Here is a 16,031-nt window from a genome sequence, read left to right as displayed (position 1 = left end):
CAGCAGGTCTCACGTTTCCATTTTCATACATGAATACATAATATTTCCACCACATTGACCCTCCTTCACCCTTTCCTTACATCCTCCCCACTCCTCTTAATTTAATTTAAATGTTTAATTTTTCCTACTTGTTATAAAGTTTAGTAAGTTATAAAATTTTGGACTGCGATTTTTTTTTTCTGTAAGGAATTTGAGGCCCTTAATCTTTTGCCTTCTAAAAATTCATATTCTATTTAAGAAATGTGACATCATGGTCCATGATTTATATACTCTTTGTCCCAGCGTTCTGAAATTTCTAAAAAATACTCATTGTTTTTCTGTTTATCCATTTTGTTTGGTACTCATTGAGCTCTTTCATTCCAAAAATTCATAGTCTAAGAAGTAGTCCAGGATCATTTGTCTAAATTTTAACCTTCATTTTCTCTCCTTTCTTTCTAAAGCTTCAGTTATTTGGCTATTGGACCCTAGGACTACAGCTCTTCATTTTCTTTTTTTATTATTGTTGTTGTTGTTGTTGTTGTGTTGTGTGGGGGTACATTGTAGCATTTACAAAGGCTGTTAAAATGTATCAAATATATCATACTTGAATTCACCCCCTCCACTGCTGTCTTTCACTTCCCTCCCCCAATTCCTGGAACAGTTTCAACAGGTATCACTTTTGCATTTACACACATGTGTATACATTATTTGCACAATATTCAACCTCTTGCCCCTTCTTCACCACCTCCCCTCTCCCACCAGTGCCCACCCTCCCCACCCAGCAGAATCAGTTCTGCCCTCCTGTTCTCCGATTCTGTAGGAAAGAAAACCCCATAAAAGATAAAAAGAGAAACATGGCATTTTTGCTAGTTTGAGATAAAGATAGCTATACAGGGAGATTTCCTGTGTTGTTTCCATGCTCCATTCATATATATATATATATATTACAACCAAAATGTGTTTATCTCTACCAGTCCTCTTCACTCCTCTCTAGTCCCCATCCCATGGTGGCCCAGCCAATGTAAGATTTCTGTATTCATTCTTGTACCATGAGCACATCAACCACATTCAAGTTTTTGGTTTCCTTCCCTTGCCCCATCTCTCCCGTATGCGGCCTCCCTTAGTGTGACCCATGTCCCATAACATTGCTGCATTTGCTTTAGGTCTCTAATCTGCATATGAGGGAGAGCATGCGGTTTTTGACCTTCTGAGCCTGGCTAACCTCACTCAGAATGATGTTCTCCAGTTCTATCCATTTACCAGCGAATGATAACATTTCGTTCTTCTTCATGGCTGAGTCAAATTCCATTGTGTATAAATACCACATTTTCTTAATCAATCGGTCGGTAGTGGGGCATTTTGGCTGTTTCTGTAACTTGGCTATTGTGAATAGTGCTGCAATAAACATGTGTGTGCAGGTGCCTTTGTATAACCTGACTCATATTCCTTTGCATATATCCCTATGAGTGATGTCGCTGGATCATATGGCAGATCTGTTTCTAGTTTTTTGCGGAGCCTCAATACTGTTTTTAATAGTGGTTGTTCTAATTTACATTCCCACCAACAGTGTCTGAGGATTCCTTTTAGCTCCTTATTTTCTTTTATTATTTATACTTGTCATCTCTTTTTGCTCTCTGCTCTGGTTTTCTGAGAGATATCCTCAGTTTTATTTTTCAAATCTTAGTGAATTTCACATTTCTGTTGTATTCATTTTTATTAATAAGGACTCTTTTTTGTTCTTGAATTTTTGTTTGTTTGCTTTTGTTTTGTTTTTGTCTTCAGTGCTGTGGATAGAATCCAGGGCTTTGTCAGCCTAGTCAACCACTCTACCACTGAACCATACCCCTTTGGATGTTCTTCTTTAAAAAAAAATGTTTTTTCTCTGATCTATTGCTTTCATATCATCACTGCAATATCTTCTGTTATTTCTCTGGAAATATTTATTTTAGTTTTTCTTGATATTCATTTTCATCTAATCTGTTTCCTGTAAGTGGCTTTTCTCTTCATTCAGTGTCTACATATTTTGTAGAGGCTTTCCTTAGGTTACTAATAATGCTTAATTGTTGGTGCATATTAAGAATGGGGCACTTTTGGTCTTTAGATCTAGGGCAAATACAGCAATATTGTAGAACTTGGGTTACATGACAAGGGGAGAACATATACAGGAGGTATGGGATTAGATAGAAAACCCAAAACATGAAAGCATTTGATGTCCCCACTCCAGAGGAATTAATACAGAAACCTTAAAGTGACAGAGGTCAACACAAGAAGGGGATCAGGAACCAGTGTAAAGATCAGTTAGAGATGAATCAACCTGGGTTGTAACACATTTATACATGAAAGCAATGCTAGAAATCTCTCTGTATAGCTGTCCTTATCTCAACTAGCAAAAAAAGCTATGTCTTTCTTATTATTGCTTATTTCTACTCTTCAACGAAACTGGAGAAAAGTGCAGAACAGGTTCTGCCTGGAAGCGAGGGGGGTGGGAGAGGGTGGAAGCGGGGGGGCAGGGGAGAAAAATGACCCAAACAATGTATGCACATGTGAATAAATGAATTTTAAAAATGGGGCACTTTTAATGTTGATTGAAGGGTAAGGATTTGCTGACTATGGTTTTTACTTTGGATGATAATGTTGCGTGCTTTCCATGGGACATCCCCATATGTCAGATCTTTCCTTTGGAACTGGTAAGAATTCTTAGTGGAGGTGATATTAGGCTCTTTCCTGGATGATCTGTATGTAGCAAATGGTGGTCTAGGAATCTTGGTGGGGAAATGGTTATAGCAGAAGGGAGTGGAGATGTAAGTGGTCTCAGCATTCAGTGCGTGAGTGTTTTATACCTGTTGCCAATATGGTGCCCCGTCTCAACACACTCAAGAATTCTCCTTTATTCCAGTCTTCTTGTTTGACTAACTATGTGGAGGCTGAGAAAGGGCCTATCAGTTTCTTATACTTACTTATACCCAGCCTTCTTCTGTTTTTATCCTTACTTTTACTTTCACTTACAGAAGTATCTGGTACCAACAATTCTGAAGGCTCGGTGGGATGGGGTGGTATATTTTGGGTTGCTTTTTAGCTTTCCTCACTGCCAACTTTGTATTCATCTTTCTCAGATTTGCTAATCACTTACTAGTGGTCTGCCTGTTTGCTTTTTATTTTTCCCTCTTGTAAAATTTGTTACTGCTTTCTTATTTTCTGTCCTCTTTGTCCTTAATGATTTATGCTTTAAAAAAAAATTCCTTCACTGGTGCTTTGTGGTGTGTATGAAGGAAGCAAAAATAAATGCTTATGTTCAGTTTGTCATCTTTTCATTCATTTCCACTCTTCCATGAACACATGATAACGTAATGGCAGGAATCCTTTCTGACTTGTTTACTGCTTCATCTAGTGTCTACGTTATCAATACACCTACAAAGAAGAATTTTAAAAGGGAGGAGATATAAAGTTTCCTTAAAGATACTTTCATTCTATTGTGCATCCTTTTAACTCTTAATGGATTTCTCTGGATTTTTGTTAGGAATTTAAAAGGAAAATATGTGCTGATATTAGGATAACAGAGTGCTTAGGGAAGAAAATGATGGTTATAGCTAAAATACAGTGTCTGATGTCTTTTTAAACAAATTGAACCTTAACTTTTTATTTTGTTTTCCTGTTTCACTCAAATACATACACCAAATGCAGTGATTTTAGCCGTCTCCTGATTTTTTAATTTTCTTAAAGTTTGGTTATTCCCTGTTGTCAGGATGGCAGATTACTAGCAATTTCAATGATTCCATTTTGGTCCTTAAAGTATTTAAATTCTGTTTTTAAACATGAGAATGAGTAAGGATAAAGTACTACCTAGTTCAGCTTTAGAGTTTTTTCTTCCACACACCAGGGCTGTGTTCCATCAAGTAGCCTAGTGTGCATGTATGTATTAATTTAAATACCATTTTCTGAGCACCTGTTATGTGTATCCAGCTGAGCTAAATCCTGAAAACTCACCATGCTTTATCTGAGCATTCATTCTCCACTGATTTAATTAAGTTTATTTGAAATTCAGTTTTTTGTAGCTGTTTACCACCACTGTGACCTTTAGCAGAGCAATAAACATTGTCATTCCCATGTCATTTTGGTAAGTGGTCTACGCTTGCATCCATTTTGTAGTTAGCCAGTTTATAGATTATAAATTGAGAAGATGAGTAATTGATAACAAAGGACACAGAGAAAACCCATGCCAAAGCCAGAATTTAAGCTCACTTCAATTTCTAGTGCATTTGTTATGGTGGAGTAGGTACCCTTGACTATAGATAGATGTTAGTAATTTAAGGAAAAGAATAGCTTGAAATAGTGATATAGGTAAAAATCCAAAAATATAGAAAGGTAGGGCTGTCATATGCTGCTTCAGGAAGATGTTAATGTGAAATATTTTTTCTTTTTTGTGTATGGGTCATTCATAGGTTAGCAATAGGGATTTGGGGGAACTCTAAATAATCTAAAGCCATCATTCTTCCTCTTTAATAGTCATCATTAATTAATAATGGTTGAATTTATTTGTGGGAATTACATCATCCATATTGTTTCTATTTTTAGATTTAGCAGATATAATTTCTCACAAACAGTGATGGCATTGTTGCATTGACATGCACAAATTCTGCACATCTAAAAACATTATCTTTTCTTCTTAGAATGCCTAAGTCAAAGGCATTGATTCTTTAAAGGTCTGTGATCCTTGAGTTGTTCTGTGAATAACTTCTTTCTTGTTCTGTTTTGGTTTGTCCTGTCCCTCCTTACCTCTTCCTTAGCCCTCTTTTTCCACCCTGGCTGGAGGGGGAGGATCCTCCTCTCAGGCAAGGACAGGAAGGAAAGTGAACAGCCATCCCAGGAGGCCCGAGCTAATGGGGGCTTTGCGAATCTTTCAGCAGGGGTTGTCAATGAGAATCAGACGGTGGAGGGCTCCTCCACGGGCACTCTGACCTCTTGATAAACTATTTGTTTTTCCTTGTATTGATTAAAAAAACAAGCCACCAGCCCATACCTCCCTTTCAACCAGGGCGTTGTTTTTAAGAATCTTGTACATTTAAAATACACTAACTCAGAAGAGCCCAGATTCTTGACTTTGTTTTACACTGTAATTCAGGTAAAACAGATCCTTGATGATGTTAAAAACAGAATCCCTGAAAGAAGCAGCAGATAATTTCAGACTTACATTTTTAAAGGACCTGAACCATAAATTTAAATAATCAGTAAATATCCCAAATATGAAACTACCTAGTATAAGGCTTCTCATTAATTATGGGTATGCAGAGTCTGAAAAATGTTCACTCTTATTTACATGTTGGTCTGGAAAGGTATTCTTTCTTTAGTTGAACAAACGAAAGCTGTTGTTTTTCTTAGTATATAATGTTGAGTCTGCCTTTTTCCCTTGTGCCACAGCATGCTAAAACAAAATGCAAGGCCCCAGGGCAACTTGATAGCCTGCGAGTATGAATCCAGCTCAACTTTACAGTAGAGAGAAACCTCCAGGTTGTATACCTATTGATGTTGATTCATAAAAACATGTAGAGTAGTGGTGCTTCTGGTTGTGTTTGCAATAGCAATGTGATTGCAGCACACTGGATTAAGTTACCGGTTCTTTGAATTGTGACCTTCTGTCTAAAACAGCTTTAGAGGTTACCCTTTTTTCCCTCTGATTTGGGAGACTAGAGGGAGGAAAAGTTAATGCTGCTTGAAGAAAGAAAAAAATTTCTGTGGGTTATTAGTTTTGGCAATTTTTGTTCCCATCCTGGTAATTTCTTTGTAAAAATAATACACTTTCTTGATTCTGAACACTTAAATTCTACCTGCTAATGCATTAGGAAACTTTGAGTGCAGTTTGAACAGAATTATTATTATTTTTTTTTTTTGGTGAACAAATTCAAGCGTTTATCATGTTATAACATTAAGATTAAAGTTAATCACACTGAGTAACTGAAATTAAGGAAGGCAAGGGGAAGAAACTGTTATAACTGTGTGAAGCAAGGTATTTATATAATTGCTTGTTATAAACTCAGAACCTTAAACTCTCCTTTTGGTGTAAAGAAAAAGTTGGGAAGATTTATAATCCCTACCTTTTTTGATAAATGATGAGGAAAAAAACCCATATATCTTGATTTGCTAATTTCAAGCTTAAGAATTCCTTACATTTTTTTCCTATTGATCATTTGACCATTTAATGTACTTTTATTTTTAAATCTGTAAACTAGCTTACAATGTGTTTATGAATAATCAGATACTGTGTAGTGATTATGTCTATTGTGCATTGACATATATCAAAATATATATAATCCTGACACTCAACTGCCTTTATATTTGATATATATAATTTCAATATATCACAGACCTTTTTGGACTTACTAACTTTATTGGATATCAGTTTGTTCCAAACTGTTGATACAATCAGGAGCCATTAATGTCCCAGTGCTCCATCTACTGTTTGGAGGTGACTTTGATGATATTAGAGAAATGAGACAGATTCCTAAAAAAAAAAAAAAAAAAAAAATAGTGAGAGAATAAAGTAAAGCCATATATTTAAAAAAGCAGGATTTGTAGAAACATGAAGTGCCTCGCACAGTGCCTGGCACATGTAAGCACTTCAAATGCTAATTCTCTGTCTTCGTCCGTGAGCTGTTCATTGTTTCTGAAGAACTTAAAACTGTGAATTCAGCTGTCATGAAACCTGGAAAACACAAGGCAAATTTCCAGATCCTCTTACATGTTATGGGAGGTGCTGACAAGATTGGTTTTTGCCCATGGCTTAAAGGAAAAAAAAAAAAGTCAAAGAGGAATGACCTGGGTTTCCTAGGTTGCTTCGTGTCAACAGAAATCCATTTTACAGTGTAAGAAGGCAAAAGAGCTTATTGCTGAGATTAAACATATGTTTCCAAGAACAATTATTTACATATTTTTGACAGAAGAAAGAAAAACTAACTCTGTTTGCCATTTTGGAATATCAGTTGATTTTTAAATAGAAAACCTGTTGTGTCACATTTTTTTTTAAATAAAGTACTTATATCATCTTGTGCTTTTCCTGAAAATTCTGCTACTGGCCTTCCCATCATTATTAGTTTCAAGAAGTGCTACTCAGAGTTTCTATTAGGAATAAGAATTAAAAAAAAAAAAATCCTATAGGCAGTCATTACTACATAGGATAACAAGTTTTGAGCCCTACAAAAATAAATGATTATGATTCTATGTAATAACCAATATGCTTATTAGGAGGTCAGGAAAGAGGTTCTGTTTTTGTATTGTGTTGGTATAAAGACTATAATATTTATGAAAATAATTTTCCATGGTACAGTTAATAGTAATTGCCCCCTTAAATTTACTGTTAAAAGCTATTCATGTTGGAGTTTGAATGGAAAGTATTTAGGAAAATACTGGTAGACATTTAGTTTGGCAGATTTAATATCATTCTTAAAATAAATAGAGGATGTTTTACTTGGTCGCGTTTCAACAGAAGGGTAGTGGGAGCAGGACCCTCATTGTATCCTCATAGTAGGTCGTCTTGTGCCAGTGGGGGAAATACAGGTCATAGAAGTGGCCGAGGTTCCAAATGTTACATAGAAAAGCCAGAAATGTAGTCCCATGGCATGGACCAGAAGAAAAAGAAACTTATCAGAAGCAGAAGGACTGCAAGTACAGGATTTTGGAATACTTTATTCACCATTCTACTTAAAGCAGTTTAAATTGCACAATGTTGCATATTTCCAGATATCAGTGATTTCAATAATGGGATAGGAATAATGGCTGGGATTTTCCTTTTCGAGAGAAAGCATTGAGCTTTAAGTGCCAATTATATTTTACAACTTACTGTATCATTACTCTTAAGAAATGACCATCAGAACTGCAGGTGCAGAGAAATGGGTGGACTGTTGGGCCTGGATCTAGCATTCATGCTGAATCCTGAAATGATTTCAAGGTAACATGAATAGATGAAAAATACATTTATTGGAAACTGCACAACCATTCAACAACTTTATTGTCATTCCTGGAAGGGAAAAGGGAAATAGACACTGACTGTGTTTTATCCTGTTTTTTCAGTGTTTGCTTGCTATGTTTAGTTGGATTAATCAGCTGTTTTCTCATGAAGGTTTTAGAAAAGTTCCAAGTTACCTTTTAGATTGCTCTAATGAGTCCTTTATGTTTGTCTTATTTTTAAATTAAGGACATATGTTTATTTGATCATGCTTTTATTTAAAATTCTCTATTAATCTAAAAAGCACAGAGTTTCTATCAAAATTGCAGACTTCTCTATAACTGGCATGTGTCCAGGCAACAGCTGGCTCTGTCAGATAAAACCTGCTTGGCAATACATCGAATGGAAGATCATTGTATCTCATTTAGGGAACTCAAACATTTCATTATAGCTGATTATTTCTTTTCTTTTCCCAGACAAGACTACATGTATATTTTTGTTTTGGGGAGAAGGCTTATTGGAAAATTTTAAACCGCATTAATGCATTCATGTGCTGAGATTTCTGCAGCAAATATCAGATCATAATGTTTTTGCTATTATTTTTACTAATAGCAAATTTCCTAAGTTCTCTTGTACTCTGTATGACTGTATTTAGGGAATAGTTTGGTTAAGGTACGAAACTAGAGTTGGTGAAAAGTTTAAAATAGGAAATTAACAGTACTCTAAGAATTGGGTCTTCTTAGTAATATCTTATTAGTAATCTTGATTATTTATCATGGAATACCTTTTTTTTGGTTTAAATTGTACATAATAATAATTTTTGTATATTTGATATTCAGAAGTAGTCACCAGACAAAATTTATGGGTAAACATGTGATTGTTTTTGATTTATCTAGTTTTGTGTTAGAGAAAGGAAACTATTTAAATGAAGTAAATGTACACATGAGTATTACTTTTAGTCAGTGACTAAGCTCTTTGTCACAGGATTATGAAGTATGAGCCACATTAAATTCTTCACACTTTTCGTGATTTACTTCATGATTACATGCAGTATTTTTTAATAGTATTTTGTTTTGTTATATAAATAAAATAATTAAAATTTAACATTAAACCACATGAAATAAAATGAATTTAACTATAATGCAGGCAAGTAATTTGTATATAAAGGTGAGATACTTTACATGCTACTACTGCTGTTTTAACTTCATGTAATTTATACATGCTGATTTTCCAACATAATCTTTTAGGGATTAGAAAAATAACATGTTAGCCTTGTATAACTAAATACTTTTTAAATTATGGGAAGCATGAGTACAATAGCTGAATATGAAATTTGAAAAATGGTTTAATTCCCCAGCCAACACCTCAATTTTTGTATTTTGTGGATGTTAATAATAAATCTGATTGCAAATGCAGTTATTGTACAGGTGTTTTATATCATACATTAAATTAATGTAACATTACATTTCTCTGACAATAGTAGAAACTTTGGTTCTTCATGTGGTCTGTAGTATGCTGAATAACTGATTCTTCTGTTGGAGGGAGTGCTGGAGGTGGAATGTAATTCTATTTCTGCTGCATATATGAGCAGATCCAATAGCAATCAACTGTTTTTTTGACCCGGCTTCCCAAATATGGTAGATGCCTAGCCCACGATTCCTTGCTGGTACTAAACAAGATGAAATCCTAGGTGAGTTTGCAGTTTATGCTGTCTCTTAAGTTTGACAAGGTCTTCTTTTCAGAAGAATTTAGACTGGCATCCTTTTGGGGGGACAGAGGGGAATGGGGAACCTGTATTGAATTTTTGGTCATTAGAAGCATTTTGTTTTGTTTGCATGGGAATGGTGCTTTCTTTTACAAATTAGCGAAGTGAAGGTAAGATTGTGTCTATGTGCTTTATTAGTTGGTAATTTAGAAGTGTGTTATAAGATCATTTAAGAAGGTACTGTGATTTTTAAAATGTTTTTTTCATACCAAGGGGAGAATCTAAAAGAAGGGATACTTTTTTACTATAAAAGTGTAATAAATAGAGTAGTGTTATTGGTAATAACAAAATGGTTTTAAGGAAACTATGGATATAGAGGAAAACTCTAATGGATGTAAAGATTTCAGAGTACAGAACCAACTTTGCACTCTAAAATGAGTTCTGATGAGTGACTAGTATCAAAATAAACATTTCTATTTGAAATATGGTATAGGGCTGGCAAATTAAAATATAATGACTAGTCACATATGTGGATACCTTCTTTAAATATTTGAAATTAACAAAATGGTTAAGTCATAGATCTTTTAAGTGAAGTCATTAGTCTACATAAAACACAGTATTTTACTTAACTGAAAGTCAGCCTGTTAGGTGAGTGTTAGAGTTTATCAGGTATAGACTGAGTTTAGATTTTTAAAAAAAGGCTATAAAAAAAGTTATAAGTAAGATGAATCTTTTCCGAAGAATCATTTGAAGAACAAGAAATATTATCTGGTTCGAATCCAAAGAAGTGTTCATTGAAGACTTGCCATCCTAGAAACCGTTGTAGAATCATCAGCCAGGTTTTCATTGTTAAGCTGATAATGGTTTACACGTTTGCTCTTTTTCGCTCCAGTTGGTGGAAACAGCCTTTCTACTTTTTATCTTTCCCAGATCTGTTAGTGGGTAGGTGCATTAGGGAAAAACTTTCTGCAAAGTATCCATTCCCCAAGTTTCTGGGCCCGAGAAAAGTTTTGGAAAAGTGTAAAAGATAACGTGTAACTAACTACTCCCCAAAGGTCTTAATTGGACGCTACTGCAGCAGGAGGATGTGTGTGTTGACATGTCTCGCAGAAGTTATTCTCATACAGCTGTTTATTCAGATAGCATGCGGCGCGTTCATTTACATAATAATTTTTTTTTAAAGCAGCAAGGTTGAGTCAGGCAGAGCAGTGCTCCTTTCAATTGTTGCATTTAAACCAATAAGGTTAGGACAAGAGAATAGCTGTGGTTTGCGTTGCAAAAACAAAACAAAACAAAACAAAAAAGCCCCGAGGCTTCCTGGGCAGCCTACAAGGCTGCGCAAACAAATCCAGGGATGAGATTCTGCTGTTTCTTTGTCTAGGGTTCTCAGATGCTATCTGCGGCTGCTGTTCGCTGGGGAAAGAGCGCAGGGCGCAAAGCTGTTCCCAAACAGAACGGTGGGAGCTGATGGCTCCGAGCTTGGGGCGAGGTAGCAACTCTGCAGTGCCACTTCCGACTGTAAGCCTTCCTGTGGCCGCGCGCGGTGGCGGGGTCCTTCCTGGGGAGAGCGATCGCGCGCACAGGCCGGGTAGCTCCAGCCTGCAGCAGCGCCGGGGCGCCGCGCCCCGGAGCCCCGCTCTCGCCCGCACCCGCGCCGCGCCCGCCGCGCCGCCGCGGCTGCGCTGAGAACAAGCGCCCCGCGCCCCCGGAGCCCCCGCGCGCCCCTGCCCAGCCGCTAAGCTATGTCAGGAATGGAGCTTTGCTAACCCCGAAAACGCCCAGGAGCACAGCGAACGGGTGGATGCCGCAGATGCAAGCGCTGTAAGTACGAGCCGGCTGCTTGAAAAATTGTAGTGACTGACAACAGCTGTCCTGTGGGCAAAGTCCGAGATAACAGGAGCGCTTTTATGATTGTTTTGATTTGTTTTAAAAGAAAAACATTATGGCATGGGGAGGGGAAAATGATGACACTTTGTTCCTAAGACTTTAACAGCCACGGGGTTCCATCATAAAAGTATGATTCTTAACCCTCAAATTATCTGAGCGATTAGGATCACGAAGAGAAAATTACAAATTAATTGTTAACGATTACTTTTGTTGTGCTCTATGGAAATAAGTATAACACAGGGCCATATTCTAGTAGAGATGACTACATCTCTTCTGAATTGCTACACAAACCTTAAATATTATGGTGTAGTAATGAGTAAAGTTACATCTATGCATGTATCAACTGTAACACATACACCTTTTTCCTATCCACTTCATGTTGATATGAAAAAAAATGAGGGAAGGTTTAACCTTTGAAGAGACAACAGATAACAATAAACTGATAACCACTTTGTAAGAAAAGAAATCCTTTTGCATCAATAAACAAATTTCCCAAACATTGTGCTAAACAGGCTTTCTTCATAAGATGCTACAAATAAACATTTGTCCAGTAAATGTTATTTGTCTCATTAATACTTTATATGACTTGATTGGCACTTAAACTCCAGACACTTAAATTTTTGAATCTTATGTGTTTGCCATTCAAAACCAGTGTGTGAATTGCTAATGATTTATGGGCTTATGTTTCTTGGGAGGAGTTTTTGAACACATTTAAGCATAGTATTTGCAAGAATTCAATAAATTCAGAACTGTCATCAAATTTAGACAAGCATTTTTACGTTTCATTTCTTAAAATTGCAAGGGCATAAAAATTGGTAGTCAAGCATATGGCACAGTTTTATAGGTTTGGGATTGTTTTTATAAAGTCTTTCAGAGTAGGTTTTATTTTATGTTTGCATGAGTCCTTACCCTCACTGATTGGGGTTTGAGGATATGCGTACACGAATAGTCATGCTTTTGTATGGTCAAACATTTGATATTTGACTTTTCTCGATGCTGAGTTCTTCTATGGCCCAAAGTGTTTAGTAAGTGAGCAAGCAGCCATAGGTTTTCAATCTTTGAAAATTCTTTGCGGTGACAGACATAGAAGCCTAATTGAGCCACTGTTCAGTTTTAAAGTGCCAAATGGAAGTCAACTGCCATGTGAGTTTCACAGACATGATAAATGATTTTTTCTGAAAAGAAAATCTCCGTTTGAGTGCAAAAGTTTATTAACTAAGAGTACACTGGAAAGAAGAGGAAAAGTGCAGTGAGAGAATAAAATCACCTTAATCAGCTCTCAAAAATATTTCACTCAACATTTTAAGTAAATGCTAATTTTGAAAACAATCCTAAAGCTGTAGGTAGAAATGATGTGGTTGAAATACTTGTTTGTTCTTGGTTTCAGAAGGGCTCTGTTTCTCATTTTCTTTAAAGGAGATACTGCAAAAAAGTGATAGAGGATATTACATTAAGATAATCAGCAATGGTGTTTAAGCATTTACTTAAGGAGTCTTTGGTAAAGAAGGAAATGTAGTGTTAACATTTTGAAAACATCTACCTCTCCCTAGAAGTGTCTTTCAATTTTAGGGTTAGGTTTTTATTTTTTTTAATTATGTTTTTATTACAACACTGGCACCAGAGTTGAAAATTGAGGAGAAATTTTAGCAAGAATATATTCTGCTTAAAAAGTAGATTTATGGTGAAGGCACTTTCCCCCCCTAGGAAATACATTCTGATTAGAAAATTGCCATTGTCTTTCAGATTGGGGATACTCAGGTTGATCTGTGGTTGGACAGACTAGCTTGCCTGCCAACTCTATTTAGATAAATTCAGTACTTTCACTTTGAAATTTTCTTTTCAGTTTGGAAAAAAAAAGTTTTAAATTATAGTCATTTTATAAAAATTGCTCCTAGCAAGCAAAAAAAAAAAAAAAAAAGCCTCTGGAAAACCCATAATTTAGACAAGTACCTACATTTTATTTGCTCTGTGCTGCTGAGATTCAGAATCCCTTTCCATTTACAGTTTACTTTTCACAGAGCATTATTAACTTTTTGGCTTCATACCTGATCTTCTGTCAGATGCTTTTGATTTGTAATTTAGCAAAGTATAATAAACAGTACAAAAGTCATGAATTTTGCTCTGCATCCTGAGCTCTGTGGTAGGGAAAATGTGATAAAATGTGTACCTTAAGTCTTGTTTGATGATCTCTCAAAGCAAGTTTGCCTTCTGGAAATAATTTCTGGGGTTGAAGAGCATGGTATTAGCAGATTTAATGTGGCTATTCAATGGATTGGCGAAGTACTATGTGAGGTTTAACAAAATGAGAGAGACAAATTGAACATCAACAAAAGTTACATCTGTGAAGAATTATAAATTTAATTAGAAAAAAAGGCAAACTTGAAAGACCTCATTAACTAATCAGAAGTCAAAGTTACTAGTTTAGGATTCTTGAATTTAAATTCTAAGGAGTTCTTGTTTTTGCTCTTTTGTGTTTTCACAACTCTGTCAATATGATAGGACAGTTTTTGAGTGCATTAACATGAAATGACTTCATTGTCATGTAAGATGGGCATTCATAGTGTATTGGGAAATATTTTTGCACTTCTAGAAGTACTTGAATTAAAAATACCAGATTAGGAGAAGATAAGACACAAACAAAGCTTATAGGTGTAAAGCAGAAAGTAGGAACTTTCTTAATGGCTAACAGCACTTTTCTGGAAACCACAAAATATTTTTTCTTTTGGGTGAAAAATTCTTATTATTTTTTAAATAAATTATGGTTTTAGATCTTTAAAATAGAGAAACTTTCACAGACATTGTCAAACACAAGAGAAAATTGACACCAATCAGAAATAGGTGTTCTTTTTAGATAAGTCATTATAAGAATATGTTTCCTTACTACACTGTAATCTTGTACTACACATAAAAAACTAAAAGCATGTGAAGTGTAGCATTTTGTAAACTGTAACTAATTTTGCTCACATCTGTGTCTAATTGTTGTCTGCATTCGCATTCTTGAGAGTAGATTTATTTTTCCTGGACCATGATGTGGATTCAGCTGACCAGCCTAAGTGAGGATTAGTTGTTTTAAAGTTATTTTGATTAAAGAGTCATTTTTAAATACAGTAACACACAACACATGGTTTAAATAATCCTTGAGACACAAAAGAACATATCTGAAGTATACTTAATGAAATGAAGGTCTCGGATATGGACTTTCAAAAATTGTAGTGCGTGAAAGTACAGCGAAGACTAGACTGCCGCATAGAAGAAACGTGTTACTGCAAAGATGCATTTTTTCAATAAGAAAATGTGTTAGAATAATTCTTGTTTTGAAGTTCATTTTAAATAACAACAGTCTGACTTTTCAAATCAGATGTGGTAGGCTAATCCTCAACTGTAAATATAACCAATCTTTCAAAGTACACAGTAAAACTGAAATTATATTTCCAAGATTATGCTTTTTTGGTAATGTTAAAATAGCAATGTATTTTAACATTTAACAGAAAGTCTGTCTTCCATACTCTCTCACATAATTAAGCCAAGAGAGTTCTTAAAAGTAAGTTAGTTCTTACCTATAATTTATTCCAGGTATATAAAAGTAGGGGAGAAAAAGAAAAAAAGGAAATTTACCCATGAGGTAGATTGCTGCTATTTCTAAAAGGAACCATTTAGTTTTGCGTGAGAGCATTAATTTTAACAACAATTGCAGAAACCTGTTATCACAGAATGCACATCTGCAGGCATTAACATTTAATTTCCACTTAATACTCAAGCATCTTTTCAAAATTGTTTTTTGTCCTGCACATATTATATAAACGCATACCTAGAAATTACACGTAACATTATAGCAAAACATTTAGATCTTAGTGAGGCTTTATTTTAGCTAGAAAGGTAGTATTTCTTAATTTCATAAATCATAATTAAAAATAACAGGGCTCAACCGAAGATGTTTGGTTGGGTAACTTTAATGTCATTTGAGATGCTTCAGTTCTCATCTTTGTTCTGTAGCTCTAATTGATGTCAGTTCAGGTTGAATGAAAATGCACATCAAAGATTTGGAATTCTGAACCATTTTAAACGTTACGCAGAGTGCTCCTTCCTGCCTACCAGGCGTTAGCCTGCTTGTGCAAGCCAGCAGCAGCCTGGTTCACCTGCGCCTCCTCACCTGCTGGCAGTTAGAATCTATTAGAGTCTGCACATTAGTGAAGTGGCTCAAGGGATGTCCCCAAATACAGATTCATCTAGAAGAAAAGACGTAAACATTGAACTGATTATTCAACTACCCATTCTTTTTTTTCAGTCTGAAAGATGAGAAATTCACCCAAAAAAAAAAAAAAAAGAGAGAGAGAGAGAGAGAAAAGTAGCTACTGTTTCTGTGTTGCCAGGCATAGCTGCATATTGCCCTCATTGAATTTTACTTTGGCACGGGTAAACATGCACATCATTCAGTGAGGTGACTTGGGGTATGAAAACTTGCCTTTGCCATTTATCCTTAGTCCTGCGTCTCGCCTGAAAGCTGCCCAGGAGCTGTTTCAGAGA

The 16,031-nt window shown here is 35.6% G+C and overlaps 1 protein-coding gene across 5 annotated transcripts in view; it reads left to right on the top strand.

Moving 5' to 3' along the window:
* Positions 1–16,031, top strand: part of Eya1 (EYA transcriptional coactivator and phosphatase 1) — a 308,539-nt gene that overhangs the window by 150,114 nt on the left and 142,394 nt on the right. Inside the window, exon 1 of one of the 5 annotated variants that reach the window (XM_074068700.1) lies at positions 11,324–11,441. The exons of the other annotated variants lie outside the window; for them this stretch is intronic. The gene's annotated coding sequence lies outside the window, so the exon portion shown is untranslated. Of the gene's footprint in view, positions 1–11,323; positions 11,442–16,031 lie in introns of those variants that run through there. 5 annotated transcript variants of the gene reach the window in all.

The sequence above is a fragment of the Castor canadensis genome, chromosome 3 (genome assembly GCF_047511655.1).
Source record: "Castor canadensis chromosome 3, mCasCan1.hap1v2, whole genome shotgun sequence".
Classification (NCBI taxonomy): domain Eukaryota; kingdom Metazoa; phylum Chordata; class Mammalia; order Rodentia; family Castoridae; genus Castor; species Castor canadensis.
The sequence above is the reverse complement of the archived record's forward strand: the minus strand, read 5'-3'. Positions and strand labels throughout refer to the sequence as shown.